This window comes from Phyllobates terribilis, unplaced genomic scaffold (assembly GCF_046119375.1).
Source record: "Phyllobates terribilis strain yellow unplaced genomic scaffold, ASM4611937v1 Scaffold_13__5_contigs__length_258822181, whole genome shotgun sequence".
Lineage (NCBI taxonomy): Eukaryota > Metazoa > Chordata > Amphibia > Anura > Dendrobatidae > Phyllobates > Phyllobates terribilis.
This window is the reverse complement of record NW_027362773.1, coordinates 242,158,865-242,176,823: the sequence shown is the minus strand read 5'-3', so window position 1 is coordinate 242,176,823 and position 17,959 is coordinate 242,158,865.

The following is a 17,959-nucleotide window of genomic DNA, read 5'->3' as shown; positions in this document are numbered from 1 at the left end:
TACTCTAATAGTTATTTGACTGGAAAATTACAATGACTGCAATTCATATAGGTAATTTATGAAAATCTGAGAAAATATTATTTGCATAATAATTTGGAACACAGTGTAATTATGATGTTGGTAATCGGGAATTGCTTGCAATCAAACTCGCATTTGAACATTGGCATCATTTCTTGGAAGGTGCTAAATTTCCCATTCAGGTTTTCACTGATCATAAGAATCTGATCTATCCAGATGCTGCCAAGCGCTTGAATGCCCGTCAGGCTAGGTGGGCACTGTTTTATTCGCGGTTTAATTTTTCTGTTACTTACATCCCGGGTACTAAGAATGTTAAAGCTAATGCTTTATCTCACAGCTTTCCTCCCATGGTGGGCACCGAGGAGGAGGAGAGCATTTTACAGGAAGGAGTTGTGATAGCAGCATTGGACTCCGTTTTGGAAGATGGGATTCTGAAAGCCCAGGAGGATGCCCCATCTAACACTCCCCATGGGAGGTTGTTTGTACCTAGAACCTTTAGGAGAGAGTTGTTTGTGGAGTATCATGAGTCTCGGCTGTCAGGTCATCCAGGAATTTCTGAGACTAAGAGACTGGTAGGTCGCAGTTTTTGGTGGCCTGGGTGGCAGAAGGAAATCATTAAATGGGTGCGTCAATGTACGGTGTGTGCTAGATCAAAGGCTTCACATGCTCCTGCTGTGGGGTTGTTTTGCCCTCTGGAGGTTCCTAGTGCACCTTGGACGCATCTTGCAATGGATTTTATTACTGACCTTCCTGTGTCCAAGGGTTTCACTGTCATCTGGGTGGTCGTGGACCGTTTTAGCAAGATGTGTCACTTGGTTCCTTTCATTAAACTACCCTGCGCTAAGACACTCTCTAAGGCTTTTGTCAAGGAAATTGTCAGACTCCATGGCGTTCCCACCGACATTGTTTCTGATAGAGGACCTCAGTTTGTGGCTTGTTTATGGCGTGCCTTATGTGACAGGTTGGGAGTCCATTTGTAATTTTCAACTGGGTATCATCCTGAGTCTAATGGACAGACAGAAAGAACCAGGATGTTGAGCAGTTTTTGCGTTGTTTTGTGGCAAACAATCAAGAGGGGTGGTCTGAGTTTCTGCCACTTGCTGAATTTGCTCTTAAAAATCATACATCCTCTTCTGCTGGGTGTTCTCCATTTTTTTGTAATACTGGGAGACATCCATCGTTTGGTACGTTCTCCAAATTGGTATCGGCTGTGCCGGAGGAGGAGAATTTTTCCGGTGATTTGGAGAGAGTTTGGACTGATGTACGTTGTAACCTTCAAGAGGCTAACAAAAAGTCTAAGAAGTATTTTAACAGGAAACGTCAAGAGGTTTTGTTTACTGTTGGTGACATGGTTTGGTTGTCCTCAAAGAATCTGCTGTTGACGATTCCTTTTAAGAAATTGGGTCCGAAGTTTGTGGGACCATTTAAGGTGCTTCAGGTGGTTAACCAGTCTGCTGTTAGGTTGGAGGTTCCCTCCTCCTGGAAGATTAATCCGGTGTTTCATGTTTCCTAGTTGAAAAAAGCTGATGTATCGGATAGGGATGCCACTGTCACAGTTCCTCAGGTGGTGGAAGACGGTGAATATGAAATTTCTCGTATCCTGAATTCCAGAAGGCATAGAGGGAGATTGCAGTATCTCGTCGCTTGGAAAGGTTTCGGTCCTGAGGATAACTCCTGGGTAAGGGCAGATGATGTCTCTGCTCCAAGACTTATCAGAGCGTTTCACAGGAGGTTTCCTGATAGGCCTGGGCCTAGAGGATCCGGAGGATCCTCATAGAAGAGGGGGTACTGTTAGAACCCTCCTGTTAGGTTTTTTCTATTTTGTGGTCACGTGACCTGCTGCCTATTTATTCCAGCTCTGCCCTTCTGGCTTTGCTGGACTTCTGTGTTACTTTGACTCTTAATCTAGCCACGTGCTTTGTACCTATCTCTATAGTTTGCTTGGTCCTTGGACCTCTAGGTATTTTTGTCTGTTTGTCTTTTTGCTCCGCTACAACTTCTGCTAGGAGGTGTCCAATTTTGTCCCAGTCCTTAGTACTTTTAGGGACCCCTCCCTTATATCTATAGGTCTTCGTTCAGACTAGCTGAGGACGAAGGCGGGTCTGTTCACAAGGAACAGGTTGCCCGCTTCATCGTAGGTAATCAGCTTAGTCCTATTGTAGGGACAGTTTTCCTATCTTTCCTTAGTTCTTGTAGCAGATCATAACAGCGTGATTGGGATTAGGGGTGCCATGCATACCAGGATAAGGATGAGGGGTGCCATGCATACTAGGATAAGGATGAGGGGTGCCATGCTTACCATGATCGGGATGAGGGATGCCATGCATAACAGGATAAGGATGAGGGGTGCCATGCATGCTAGGATAAGGATGAGGGGTGCCATGTATACCAGGATAGGGATGAGGGGTGTCATGCATACCAGGATAAGGATCAGGTGTGCCATGCATACCAGGATAGGGATGAAGGGTGCCATGCATACCAGGATATGGATGGAGGGGTACCATGCTTACCAGGATGGAGGGGTGCCATGCATACCACGATGAAGAGGTGGCATGCATACTAGGATGGAGGGGTGGCATGCATACCAGGATGGAAGGGTGCCATGCATACCAGGATGGAGGGGTGCCATTCTTACCAGGGTGAGGGGTGCCATGCATACCAGGATGAGGGGTGCCATGAATACCAGGATGGATGGGTGCCATGCATACCAGGATGAGGGGTGCCATGCATACCATAATGAGGGGTGCCATGCACAGGATGGAGGGGTGCCATGCATACCAGGATGAGGACCAGAAAATGTATAATAGGAAGGGGGGCATATATACCATGATGGGGGATATTAACAGAATTGGGGGACATTACCCCTATACCAGTGTCAGCAGCAGACCCCCTCCCCCTTAACAGTGCATCGTGACCACATTTTTTACTTACATTTTTTTTCTATTCTCCTCCTCTAAAACCTAGGTGCGTCTTATGGTACGAAAAATATGATATACTCCATTACACCCTTCGCCCTTCACTTCCTCCTTGCTAATGCACTTGCCAGAGGCAAAGGATGCGAAATGTGACTTCCATTTGGTACTATTATTTCCGGGATGCTTGGTGACAGCACTACCGGTCATGCTAGAGCTGCTAGTAGCGGTAGCCACATTCTTATCTGTGATCTTTCTTTTTTCCATTGCCCTGCAGTATCTGTCACTTGTGCCATTCTTGAGTTTAGTATACATTTTGGACAAAAGTATAATGTTTATTTTGTTTATAAACTTTGTTAACAAACTTAACAAATTTTTGGTTTAAAATTCTTCCACCCTTCACAAAAAATGCTTAACCTATGTAAGTACACGCATGGAAAGTAATTTGCGACAACAGTCAGCAGTATTGTTGTGGCACCTACAATTGTTAGATATGACTAGTTAAAGAATTGTAAAATCTTAACCTCTTGTTATTTTTTTAATCAATTTATTTTAAAATAATGATGTTTAACTAAAATGAAAAAAGGAATTTAAATAAACTTAAAATGCTAGGCTGTGAATTTGCTACATGTAGGCTCATGACTGATGACAAACATGTGGCAACAACTGCAGTATGTTCATGGTATGTACAGTATCTAGAGTAGTCAATTAAAACAGGACTTCCAAAAATAAAAAGAGACATTTAATATTAAAGATGAAGAAAAAAAAGGTCACATGCCTTCACTAAATAGGATGGGACCAGAAAATATAGGTAGAATCACTTCCCACCTGGAACTGGCCATTGTATTCATGTAGCCTGTGTACCTGTCTAATATTAGAGTATTAGACCAATGAGAGGGCTCCAAAAATGTTTTAAATAAAACATACTTCAGTAGGTAACATTTCTGTTTAAGTTTCAGGATTAGGGAGATTTCTCTTTGATCTCAAAACGCAAGGATCGCACTTTCATTTATAAACAGAAACAAGCCTTGAATTCAAAATTTGGATTTAATTAGAAAATCTGCAATGCGTGTTTTAATATTACTCTTGCTCACTGGCACTGTGTGAAAACAACTAATAAAAAGCATCTATTAAAGTGCTGTTGCTGCTGTATATCACAGGCGTATTAATTCACAGTCACACATGGTGATGAGACGCTACAACATTTCACTGTATGTCACTTGAATCTTGAATTTCTATTCACAGACTAAAACTATCACTCTCATTTTCAATCTAGAACAGCACTGAAGCACCACAATCGTATTATGTGTTTTCCAATCCCTGCACTATCCCTATGCTGTGTGTTCTGAGCTCCTATCCCTACACATTACAGCGATAAAATGGTGTTCCTTGGCCGGCCCCTATGTTCTATACTGCTTGTCATAACCCCCTTATTGACTGTGCTACACCATATGATCGGATTGCTGCAGGGCATTACAGGGCCCACCTGATGCCATTAACCCATTCGCTGACTGAGAGTGCAGCATTTGTGAAATGGTGTTGAGAAGTTTTTTGGCCGATTGTTTAGAATTGAATCACAGATTCAGTGGTGTAATGATCGCGGTTGCATCCCCTGCCAATGCCAGAGACTATTTCAGCTGGATGTGCATCCAAGGATGCATACTCAGCTAAAATATATTGCAGTGCAATGACCCACCGGGTCCTTGCACTGCAATACATGAGGCCAGCTAATCAAAAGCTGGCAGCTGATGTCAGTGATCCAGTCAAAGGCGGCACATAGCAGTGACGTCATGCCTCGCCCATAGCAGGCATGCTGATGTCAGCTGCTGGCCTCTTAGCTGACTACAGAAGAGAGCGCCACACATCATGATAGCGGGCAAGGTGAGAAGTATTTTTTTTTTAAATGTGTTAGAGAACAACAGCAGAACAGGTAACATCATTACAGAATGTGTCCAGGAGGGGGAAATTATACCAGGAAAGGTCCCAGAACAGATGGCAGTATTACTGGATGGGAACTGTTATGTCCCATGATTGGGAATTTCACAGACTATATTGGACTTCTTACCGTTTCTATGTATTGCTGTTCCATTGTATTGTAGTAATGTTTGTTTCCTTACAAGTTTGTCCCTTCTCTCTCCCTGTCTCCCACTCATGTGACTGTGATGTAGCTAACCCCTCCCTTCTTCATCATGTTTCTTTCACATTCACCATCTTCAGCCATGATAGAGGCTCATGTGATTTCACCCTGCATCTAAATTTTTACCTACCGCTGCTCTCAGCATATAAGAGATCATCCAGTGTTCCCTCTCTCTGTGAATTAATATGGCTGAGGGGAAGACTACACAGTCTCTACCAGACCCATTGTTAGATGAAGAATGTATAGAGTTTGATCCACCGTCCAGTGAGAATGCTAAACGCCCTACAAAACCTACATGGAAGGTTAGAGAGAATCTTGAAACCATTAAACATGAACTTTCTTGTGTTATAGCAGACTTATGGCAAAAACTGCTGAGTCACATTAATAACCTCTCTCAGGCTGCTTCTCTTGAACTACCACCAGGGGGAGCCCTTGCACAACTGTGTTCAGATTATCAACTATATGTCAAAAGAACCAATGAATATGTCACAGTTGTACAAAAACTTAATACATTTGTTTCCTGTAAAGAGCTGCAAGCCAACAACTTAACTCTGAGAAAGATTGCATGGTGCGAGATATTTAAGCCAAGACAGAGGCATGAATTGCACTAATGGCCAAGATGTCATCTCTCATTTCAGGCTCAGCCATGCAGTCAAAGAGATCATCTAAGTCACGCTCTTCAAAATCTTCAACCCTCAGTGAACAGCTTATAAGGGCGCATGCAGAAGCTGAGGCTGCTAAGGTACAAGCCGCTTTTGAGCAAAAAAATAACGATATGGAAGTGGAAGCAGCCGAAGCAGCACGCATGAAGGCAGAAATGAAGGCAGAAATAGAGGCCCTAGAAAAGGAATGTGAACACGCCACAGCCATGGCAAGGTTAACACATTCCCCTCCTGTGATGACAACCTCGGGTCAACAGTGTTCAATTCTACAAGTGAAGACAACCGGCTGGTACCTGCAATAGAAGAGAGTGGAAAATACCTCAGGTTATTATGGCACAAGGACAATGACGTCCACAACGAAGTCATAGACTGCAAGGCGAAGGTGCATGTCTCCGGGAACAGCCCCTCACCTGCTGTGGTAATCTGTGAACCGATATGGGCAGCCCATGGAGGTGAGAGTATGTATCTGATGCTCATCTATCTGTGGAGAAGAACAAAGGAAATGTTGTAGGCAGCAAACCTCAGACCTCACAAGATTATCTCCATCAGCCAGGAGGTAATGAAGGCATTTCCATCTGAGTACTGTGCAACGAGCTTAAAGGATCTCGATCTGGGTTCTGACATTCCTTCTATGCAATGCATCGTTGGTCTGCTTGGGTACATTAAACAGGACACGTTCTCATTCCAGGTGTCAGTCTGCATTAAACCCTTCACCAAACGAGGAGTCTTGTCTGTTGTGAACAGCATCTACGATCCTCTCAGATTTACAGCACCCATCAACATTCAAGGTAAGATACTGTTGAGACAGTTGACCGCTGAGAACACGGACTCCACTACCGTCCCGGAAACCACAAAGGTGGGAGACATGGAAGACATCTCTGAAGATCCTAGAACATCCTACCTCATTCCGATCTTGTTCTGCTTTAAAGTCTCTTTCAGCCACCACTAGAAGAGAAGTCCACATTTTTTCTGACGCACCTACAAGGGTCATAGCTGAAGTAGCTTACCTGAAGACCTCAGAAGCCATCAACAAGGTGCATTGTGGATTTGTCCTGAACAAGGCCAAATTAGCCTCAGCGCCTGCTCACACAGCACCAAGCCTTGGTCTTTGTGTTTCTATACTAGCGGTGGAGGTTGCTGAAGTTGCCCTTGAACAGTGGCACCACATCTCCACTGACCTGCATCCAGTTTACCAAGGATCAGGACTCATGGCTGCATCCAGCCTTTTTGACAAAACCTGCCTGTCATCTCCAAGTTTTGTTCCCGAGGACTCTTGTTCTGTTAATGATGACAGCACATTTCAACTTGAGGAACCAGTTGAAGCTCATGACTCATCATTCTGGACGCTTCCTGAGCTGGTCACTAGTTGTGCAGGCTGGTATTCACCTGACTTAAACTGCCAAGTGCTTCATGGGAGAAGGCATCACATGAAGGACATTGCTTCTGGACACAGCTTACGGCGGGGATCCTACCATCATATACTTCCAGCTGTATTAGAACATTGGAACTTTCACCAGTGAATTGTTGGGTTGGTGGAAGTGTTTGCATGTTGTGGTTTCCTCAATCCGAAGATGGGTTTCCAATTGGACTTGGATTATCCTACTGTTGTGGGCTTCACGCCACCAACTGGAAAACTGACTTATAACCGTTCTTGTTATTTTCGCATTTCTGTGTGTTTTTCTCTTTGTCTTTCAGGTCGACGATGGCATCATCAAAGGACATCACGTCAAATAAATCATCATGAAATCTAAAGATTTCAGATAGGGAGTGTTATGTCCTATGATTGGGACTTTCACAGACTATATTGGACTTCTTACAGTTTCTATGTATTGCTGTTCCATTGTATTGCAGTAATGTTTGTTTCCTAATAAGTTTGTCCCTTCTCTCTCCCTGTCTCCCTCTCATGTGACTGTGATGTAGCTAACTCCTCCCTTCTTCTTGATGTTTCCTTCACATTCACCATCTTCAGCCATGATAGAGGCTCATGTGCTTTCACCCTGCATCTAAAAAATCTTTTTACCTGCTGCTGTATGCACTATATCAAGATTTTTGCAAGGAAAATAAAGTTTCTTCTCAATCTTCATCAACGTGCCACCCTGCAGTCGAGTTAAAGCTATCAGTGAACATTGCCCTTGTAAGTAAGGTGAAGAGGCAGTCTGGAAACAGTGTCTCACAGTGCCCTATACTTGCAGCACAGCCATGGGGACAGAATAGGGATATTGTACCAGGATGAGGGACATTATACATTATACCATGAAGGGACCCAGGATGGGGGACATTATATCAGGAAGGGTCCAGGATGGGGGACATTATTAATGGAAGGGGCACAGGATGTTGGACATTATTACTGCAAGAGGACCAGTGGTTTTGTAGAGTTTTTGATGTGTTCGTTTTCCTAAAGTGTTATTTTGCAGCCTTTCGATTGGACATAGTTTGGAACAGATTCCGTTAAGAGCCGCTCCTAAGAAGTGACATGCGCTTTCTTTTTTTTTCCTCCTGACATTTTTCAAAATCTGAAGCTGAAAAAAAGCACTCCTAATACCGAAGATTGAACGGCAAAGTGAATTTTCAACAGAAATTAATAGAAAGTATTTTTTGAGGTTGACCAGCTTAAAAAATCTCGAAAACATACCTGGTTATTTATGATGAAATAATAAATGTTAAGAATACCAAGAAACTTCGATAGGTTAATAGATTTCCATTATTTAGCTATGAAATTTATCGGTACCCCCATGGACAACTCAACATCGTTATACGAGTAAATGGAAATACATCATGCCTTCTCCCTTTCCTCCTTTTCTGAGCTTACAATGCAAATGTAGATGTATTTACTATTGTAAGATAAAAAGCGAGACGGGAAAAAAAAATCTTTGTTTGGAGGATAACAGGTTTTGCGGTTGCAGCGTGTAAGCTGCATCAGCAACACCGCCTGAGTAAATTATTGGGCTTGTCCTCCTGCTGCCTTACAATAGGATCATATCAAGTAGCAGTGGTGAACGTCGGAGGGGAGGTGATACTTTTATTGTTCGAATAGACCTGCAGTCGGCAGCTGTCAGAGCTTCGCAGGGCATATTACAAACCTCTGGTTTGGTTATGAATTGCTGATTGAATTTGCCTTTTGAATTAGTTGATTACCATGAACAATAAGACACAGAGGCTGTCAGCGTTCTGACTTTAACTATAACTGTTTCAATTAATTATGGGTTTAATTAGCATACATGTCTGGCATCCGAGTATGTAATACCTCATGTTTAACAGATGATCCGGCAGCTGTAAAATAAAGTGTCATACGGACCATGTGTACAGATAGTTATTAATAAATTGCTCCTATTTTCCAAAGTCATTAATTATACAAATTAGCAGACTCTACATAATCAACTCAAATTGTATAATTTATAATAATTGATTTGCGTTTCGCTGACCACCATTTCATGCACAAGGAAAGAAAAATCACCTTATTAAACTAAATTTAATCCTAAACATAGCTAATGAATCCTATTACCTTAAGGTCAAATTTGAAGCTTTTGCTAATTGTCAGAACCATTTTAAATTGATTGGGGTTAAATCAAATCAATGTAATGCTTAAAAAAAAACAATATTTCTAATAGATGTTGCCAGGCTGACCTCAAGCTAGCGCATTTATCAACAGCATGAGAAGGGCGCCTTGGCCCATAATTCACGATTGTCTATAATACTATATGGGAAATGTCACTATTTCAGTAATTAGTTATGTCAGGTACTTGTGCTGTTCTACTCAACCATTTTCGAATTGGGACCTTGTGAGAAATTAGCAGTTTAGAAAGCAACTTCTATAAAAGTTTTGGAACTTTGAACAATCAAATTGAAGGGTTAGGAATTTATTTATTACTTTTAGCGATGAGCGAGCATGTTCGGTTAATCCTTTCGATGAGCATGCTCGGGTGCTCACCGAGTATCTTCAGCGTGCTCAGGGGTTATGTTTAAGTCACTCCATGTGCATGATTTGCGACTGTTTGACAGCTTTAATACATGTGAGGAATGCCTAAGAAACAGGCATTCCACACATGTATTAAAGCTGTCAAGCAGTCGCAAATCATGCGCACAGAGTGACTCAAATATAACACCCGAGCATGCTGAAGATACTCGGAAAACACCAGAGCATGCTCATATATCTCGAGTAATGAGCATGCTCGCTCATCACTAATTACTATACATCATGAATATTTGACTTTGTTGCAATATGTAAATGAAGATGGACAGTGTCAGATTGGGGTGCCAAGGGCCCACTAGTAATATTGACTCTGGATGACCACTGTTCAGCTGCATCAAATATTACATTTCACAAATGTACCTCTGCTTCTATATAATAATAAACTGAGTAATTTATAAAATGAATGATTAGATATTTCCCTTGTTTGTACGTAGTGAACATAGTGAACCAAGTGTATTGTACCAACTACTGTTCATATAGAGGAGTGGGTAGGCCCACTCCTGTACAGGGGCCTACCGGGGGATTTACCTGTTTTCCATTGGGCCAGTCCGAGGCTGAAGATGGAATCAGCTTGGTCAGTTTGTGGCTATCTAGCTTTCCACTGGTTAAGACCCATTCTTGCTCTAGTATTTGCCTGTAGAGACTGTGAATGTCCTAATCTATCAGCAATTAATGACAACAATACAAATCAGCATAGTTTGGTTGTCCAAAAGCGGTTGTGCAGCACCTCATCCTGTTCAGTTAGAAAGCATGGGAAGATGCTGCATAGTGGGCGGGAGATTTGTTCTAATAATTGGACCATTATAAAATACTTGCTGGGCTTTTGGATGGTTCATGCTTAGGGTAAAGCAGCGTCTCTCTCCTTGTTCAATACCAGACCGAACTGGACATTGATGTTTCACAATCCCTTCAAACTTGCTATACAAACCCATCCTGAAAAAATTGGGAAATTAAGAGTTGTGATGATGACAGAGGGGCCCGACAGCTATGGGTCCCATATATGTGACCACCAACAGAATTGCCAACATAAAGGAAGCGGTGGGTTGGCTCCTTTAAGGTAATAATGGCAGGAAAGTGCTGGAGAAGAAGACAGTCCCATTTTGGAAACTGTGATGACCAGTACTGCCAAAAAAGGAAGGGCCTGAGCAGGCAAGTGATTGTGTGGGCACTCTCCCAGTACATTTTGTCAATATACAGAAGAAGTATAAAAGTACTGTATAAGAAGATTGGGCAAGCTGCAATTAGAAAAGTTTACACATGAGTGAGAATTCACCTGCTGATGGGGCAGATAAGGACCCCCGCACATGGTAGTGAAGAGCAAGGCATATGTAAAGAGCTACAGAAGACACACTTAAATATAGCCAGTTCCCTGCTTTGAAGCTGATCAGAAGCTACCTGGAAGAGATATGGAGACTTTATCAAAGCTGGGATTGTTCCGTACTTTTGGAAAATTTATCCTGGGAAATATGATCACGTCTCAGACCAAAAAAGGGACACAGTTTCCATTGATCCCGCTATGGTTTTTGGCATTCCAGGGTGCAGTTGAGGTGGGGCTTAAAGGGTAACTACACTTTCAAGTATCTTTTCAGAAAAGCTGTCATGTGTGCATACATGAGGAATAAAATTATGACTGGACATTATATGTATTTTAGTCTTCATTTTCACCAATTTACAAACTCTTAATTTGCAGTTGACTCTGAGCTGGTGGGAGAAAACTAGCTGCTATGATGTCTCACAAACACACCCCAGCACACAGAGAGGGAAGCCTGCTCTTCATTCCTTAAGTGAAAATAGAAAAAAAGCGGTCTATGGAGCGCTAGATTGATCACTAAGAGCCAATATTGAGGGCTGAAAAATATTTAATAAGCCCTCTCCACAACGCGTTTCGATAGCCAAACTATCGTACCACCTGATGAAGAATGCGGAAGTAGCGGTGGCGGACAGTGGTCTACAGCACGTGGTGGGAGCTTCATTCTGCAGCATGCAGAAAGAGCCTCCGTCCCCCAGCCTCAAAGTAATCACCGGAGTTGTGAGGGGTGCACAACTCCACTAGGTGCGTGGCCATTTGGCCATCCTCATTTCAATATATCCATCTGGTCCTTCACACAGCGCGCACTTTCTCTTTTCTTCTTTTGCTCTTCATTCCTTAGCACAGACTGAAGCAGCAGCAGTACAGCAATGACGAGCAATAAAAATGTGAATCCGGTCCTGGGGAGAGTTTAAAAACTTGATGGAAAGCTTTTCACCTGTTTTCTCGCTCCTTACTCCTTCCCAACTATGAGTGTTATGAAATAGGGTAGTGGTAATGAAATATGGTAGAGAGACATGCTAGATTTGGACATAACGACCAATCAAAGCACACATTTAAGTTTTGTATGGCATTTAAAAAAGATGGAAGATGAGCTCCATTGGTTGTAATTGACAACAAGGCCAGTGGTAAACCATTGAAACCCTTATGAAGGATTTCTGCAATGTTATATTGGCTGAATCAAGCAATGTTTATGCACAATTAATAAGACAAATTGTCTGATGTCCATTTGTCTAGAATATTTGGACCCAGTAGTAATATGAACAAACATACAGATGCATATTATTAAATATTTGAAAAAAGCAAATCCCATAAAGGCTTTACTTTGAACAAGAAATTGACAACCATAGGACCCTATAGTAGTGCAGCTGTTGCACCAATAGAGGACATTTTGTTTCCAAGTCTTAAAAGAACCTCCTAGGACTGGAAAAGCAGAGACCACCCCTGCCCACCCCAAAAGTGACTTCGGTTTCAGGGGCAGGGCTGATGTCTGCATTTCCTGCTCGCCGGGTAATCTCTTTACAATGTCCACTGACATTCTCTTGCCGGCTCGTCACTTATCATTAGAGCCAAGGAGGGAGCGCACTGTCATTGTGCATTGAAAAGAATATTGTACAGTTACATGATCCTACTGAGTATAAGTCAGAATTAACAAGAGACACCTGCACAGTAGAACCGGGAATAGCCCAGTCCTTAAACGGATGTCACTGATGACGCTTTGTTTCAAGGTGGGTACTGCCCTCTGATGACATCTCATTTAAGTATCCCAGCATGCACTGGGGATTCTCAAATGAAATGGCAGCAATCAGGAAGTTGGTTAAAAAATATTAAGCAATTAGAGTACAGAGGGAACAGTAGGGAATTTTTAATTAAAGTATGTTAGAAAAGAAATTAGATTATTACATTAAATAGATAGACATTTAGGATTAAATCAGTGTTAGTTTCAGACCACCCCTTTAAAGTGCTATTCACAACCCCTCTCATGGTTACCTTTCTTTGGTAACAATGTCCTGCAGTCATATTTTACACACTCTTTACTGTTACTTTATCACAGTCCCTCACACACAAGTATTAGTTTCCTAGCTGCCTCTGGCTTGGCACTACTCTTCACACCCAGGCATCAGCTTCTAGATTTCTCTGGTGTGACTACTTCTCACTTTTGGACAGAAAATTTGTTGAGCCTCACAGGCAGATTGTTCTCTTCTGCTTTTGCATACCTCTCCCCTCTATTGACTGAACTTGTGCACTTAGACTAATCTCCTAAACCTGGGACAAACATCACTGACTGCAGCTCAGGCCACAGTTTCTTACATGCTTTCCTGTGGTTTTATAGGTTTTCTAAGCACTAGAAGAGTGCTACTCACCCCAACTTGCTAGTTAACTAGGATTCAGGCATTTCTCTGTTTAGTATAGTTTCTTCCTCTCTGTTGTCATGTAATATGTGATGTTGTGGATTGACACATGGTGTCCGGCTCCCAATCAGTGCTGGCGTAACTGTCCCTGCCTTCTGTAGAATTGAGCATGAAGAGAAAGTCAGAGATCAGCTGCAGCCCGGACTTCCTCTTCATGTCCAGTTCGTACAAAGGCGGAGACAGTGATGCCAGCACTGATTGGGCACGGGGCACCACATGTCATTCCACTGCATCACAGCCCCGGGACCGTGAGTGCCGACACCGCTGGAACGGTGCCGGCACCAGAGGTAAGTATAGTTTTTTTTTATTTTATTGGGGCCAAATATTTAGTTCAAGAAGGGGTTGTCCTAGTAGTGGACAACCCCTTTAATATCAGGTCAATGGAGGTCAGACTATAGTTCATACTAGTGTGTGGTGGCCATGAATGCTACTGCAAGCTCTCTACCATTCACTTGCATGGGAAAGAGCTTGCAGTCGGACTCCCAACAATCTGATATTGATAGGTCATCAGTAAGAAAATCCTGGAAAACCACTTACTAATGGGTAAATACAGAGAAGACAAAATGTCCTTATTTTAATTTTGCATCAGGTTGCCAGGTTGCCATGGGCGCCTCAGTCTTCAATTACAATGTAGAATAAATAATATTATAAGAGTTTAATTTAAAAACCCAGAATTAAACAAATATTGGCCAGTTTTTTCCTACAACCATGAAGCATCCCCTCTTATTGTTATTATTTCTTTTTAATCTTCTGTCTGAATGTTACTCCATCTTATCAGAATGTAATAAATGTACCATCAGCGCAGATGGTGACTGGTGTGTAAATTATTCCGGGAACCTGAAACATTACTTTAACAAAATGGACTCTTTTAATATCCTCACCTCCTATTAAATGGACAAAATGAATTTTCATTTTGAGAGGAAACATACTACATTGTCTGGAAATACCAGGCAAAAATGAACTCGCAGGTTTCCGCGACCGCCTGTCCTGTCATCTCTTGTATATTGGACCCTTTTCTGTCAAACACTGCAGAGTTGCTTATTGATCTGTGTCTGGTATAAAAATAAAGGTCATTTTGATCAACTTGCTACAAAACCAGAAAAAAAGAACTATTCTGACATTTCATTACCTGAGATAGGAAAAAGTAAGAATATGTTAGCGATCTGAGCCATTCAATATCTCAGCGTGCTGTATCTGTAATTAACAAAGGAATCCGTTCTGTATGGAGCAAGGAGGAGGGAAAACAGAGCACATTCTACAGGTTCTGGCCTAATGTTGTAATTTGGCTCCACTGATCTTATTGAAGGCTTTGCGTTTATTACAGGTCGGATGCTGGTATTTAAAAGCCTCAATTCAATGATCAGAATGGCTGCGTTTCCTCCACACAATCCTTCAAACCATACTAACTAAACTTACCATGCCATCTCTGATGTAGAGTCTTTGTAATATTAGCAAATTGTTCTTTATATCTAAATCGACCAATGAACCAACCTGCAGATAACATGTTTTGATTACTTTTTTTAGGCAAAAGGAAGGAGACAGAGAATTCACCCAACCATGTTTGCAAAATGTAAATGTACTATAGATTAGAGAATCGCAACCCTTCCGAGAGTCCAAGAAGTCCCCTGTTTTATGTAGGACCCTCCCGGATGTTCCAGCATAGTTGGCAAGTATGACATTACACAATCTTTCCCAAGTGAGCAAAGAGAACCAAGTTGGTGATCTGTGGCTAGTAGACCGGAGCCTTGAAAACAAGGTCTTCTTTTGATTAGCTGGGTTGGTGCAGCATCACGCCGCAACAAAGACGTTGCGACATGCCGACTAATCAAAAGAAGCGGGTTAGAGGCGGTTCTCAGAGCTCGAATGGTCTGGTTCCTGCAAATCAATTATCACCAACTCTAGTGCTTGTCTCTTCTTTCCCTTAAATGTCTTATAGTTGTGAGTCGAAACTCAAGGACCTACATCAATTTTCAGAACAAGTGCCACCACTCAATGGCCATATTTGTGGTCAAATACATTCCTGCCTAAGGCTGGGGCTACATGGCAGTGTGATAAAGATGAAGATGTGGTGACCATGAAAATTGTGTACAACCTTGGATATGACACAACCATCATAAAACATCCAGGAATTTTTGGTTGTAGATCACTAGCCTTTATGCAAGTTTGTCTTCAAAAGTCAAAACTTAAGTTACGTGCTACTTGCGTCTCTCGTGCAAATTCTCTTTGGCTGTGTTTTTTACATCCAAATTGAAGCTCTATAATAGTGCGAGAAAGTTACAGAATTGTTTATGGTTGCACAATATACCTGAAACTCGCTGACCCACAGGTCACAGCCCTTGTCTAAAAAATTTTAAGCTGCCAGAAAAAATAGTCATAGTACAAATTAATACAATGTCTGCTGCAATTCTTTATTTTCATGATGTAGAAATAGCGCAGGACTTTTGCAATTCAGGTAATCTTGTCCCTAATGGTGATAGATTACTATAATCACTTGGCTGATGTGCTCATAGCTTACCCACATGCACTTGCACAAAGAAGGCTTGAAGCGCATCTACATTATATTTATGCACATGAGCAAAGAGGAACATTCATGATTATACTTGTATAAGTGCAGTGGCAACTATTTACTGTGCACTTGTACCAAAGTTAAAAATTACAGCCGGAATTGTATTTTTGAAGTCTCAATCATCTACTATTGGCGCAGGTCTGGGACCAGTCTTGAGAATGAACATGTGCAGCCCTCTTGCTTAGGGGAAGGATACTGACTAAAGAGTTTATTGGGCGAATTAAGGTAATAACACTCTAGGCTAGGTCAGGTTCAGAGGGGCAAGGCCAGGGGAGTTCAGCCATGGGGCCCCAGTTTTTCAAATTTTTGCGGGGTACCCCTTTTCTGAAATACAAATTTCTCAAGGTGAAGCAAGTTGTTGACCCTAGGAATAAATTCCCTAAGTATAGGGGGGGGCTTTATCCTTCCAGTGGGAGGCAATTTATTTCTTAGCTTGATAAAGCAATCTTAGGATGGATTCATGAGTCTCCTCGGTTGACACCAGATATAGTTACCAATCAGTCGGCCCCACGACAAAGTCTCAAGTAACTTTGCCTGAATTTTCTTCTCATTTTGGTCCAGCCAGGAGAGTGCATCCTTGGGGGAGTCAAAGAAGAGTGTCTAGTTCATTGCAACAATTTTCAGGCGAGCCAGATACAGCATGGGTATGGGAATTCCAGTAGCCACAGACGTTTCTTGATCTCCCAGAGTTGTGCCCTTCCCTTCTGAACTTCGGCTGAGTAATCTGGGACCAGGGAAATCTTTTGGCCGTTAATGCACAAGTCAGGGTTATCTCTGGAACTTCTCAGGATGGTATCACGATCCCTGTAATAAAGTATCTTGTCTAAAACTCTACGGGCAGGACTTCCAGGGAGTAATGGCCTGGTTGGTACCCGTTGAGCCCTTTCTACTGTGAAAAATGGGCCTAAAATGTCCTTTCCAAAAACTTTCTGGAGCCATGTTTCAGAAACTTTAGTGGCCCTTGCTCCCTCAGTTTTCTCAGGGACCCCGACAATCTGAATGTTGTACCTACGTTGACGGTTCTCCATATCATTCTGTTTAAGGCGAAGTGCATCTAGTAAATTAGTGTGCTGCCGCACGTCCCACCTCAAAGGAATTAAAGTTTCCTCCAGCTCATTAACCCTTTCTTCAAGGGCTGTGGGTCTCTCTGAAAAGTTGCAGATGTTCTGTCTAACCCCCCCCCCGCTATATCCTCCTTGATACTTCCCACCTGTAGTGCCTGTGATGAGATAGAGCCCCCAATAGCACTCATAATGTCTTTAAGTGTGGGCTCCGTGTTTATTTGACTGTGTACTGGTAGATTATTTGAAGTAGCGGGATTATGCAGTACCGCCTTATTCAGCAGTGGCTGAGCTGTAGTAAGTAGAGGAGAAAATGGATTTGGGTCCACCTGGATCCTGCTCACCACCCATCAACCGTCCCTCTTCTTCCTGCTTTAGCAAACCTTACGTTTAGCACCACTTCCTTTTGGCATTCTCCCGTTACATTAGAGATGAGCCGGTGACTAATAGTGCTTATGCTGGTCCGAGATGGGGAGAAACAAGTGCATGTGCATTTGTACATCCAGAGATTTGGACATGGATGACATTGGTAACATGCCTCTCCATATCACGCACTGGCATGGAAAAAGATTTCATCTCAGCAAGGACAAAAAGAGCAAATAACAGTAAAACGTCTAATGAAGATAGATTAGCAAGTGTGATGTATTCCTATTTGCCAGCATTAGAAAGTCATCTATATGAAGTGTCCAACCCCTTTAAAAAGAGTGCAGCACTACATGTCTTTTTTTTCCAAATACAATTATATTATATTGAAAAGTGTAGTTGAATATACAGGTAGCGCTCCAAGATCTTAAAATACCCTGACCAAGTATATACCAGAAGGCACACTTAAAAGAGTTTTACAGTTTCAGAAGCCGTCTGTCCCGCGGGTGCATATTGTATTATACGAACAAACTGTATTTTATTGATCCAT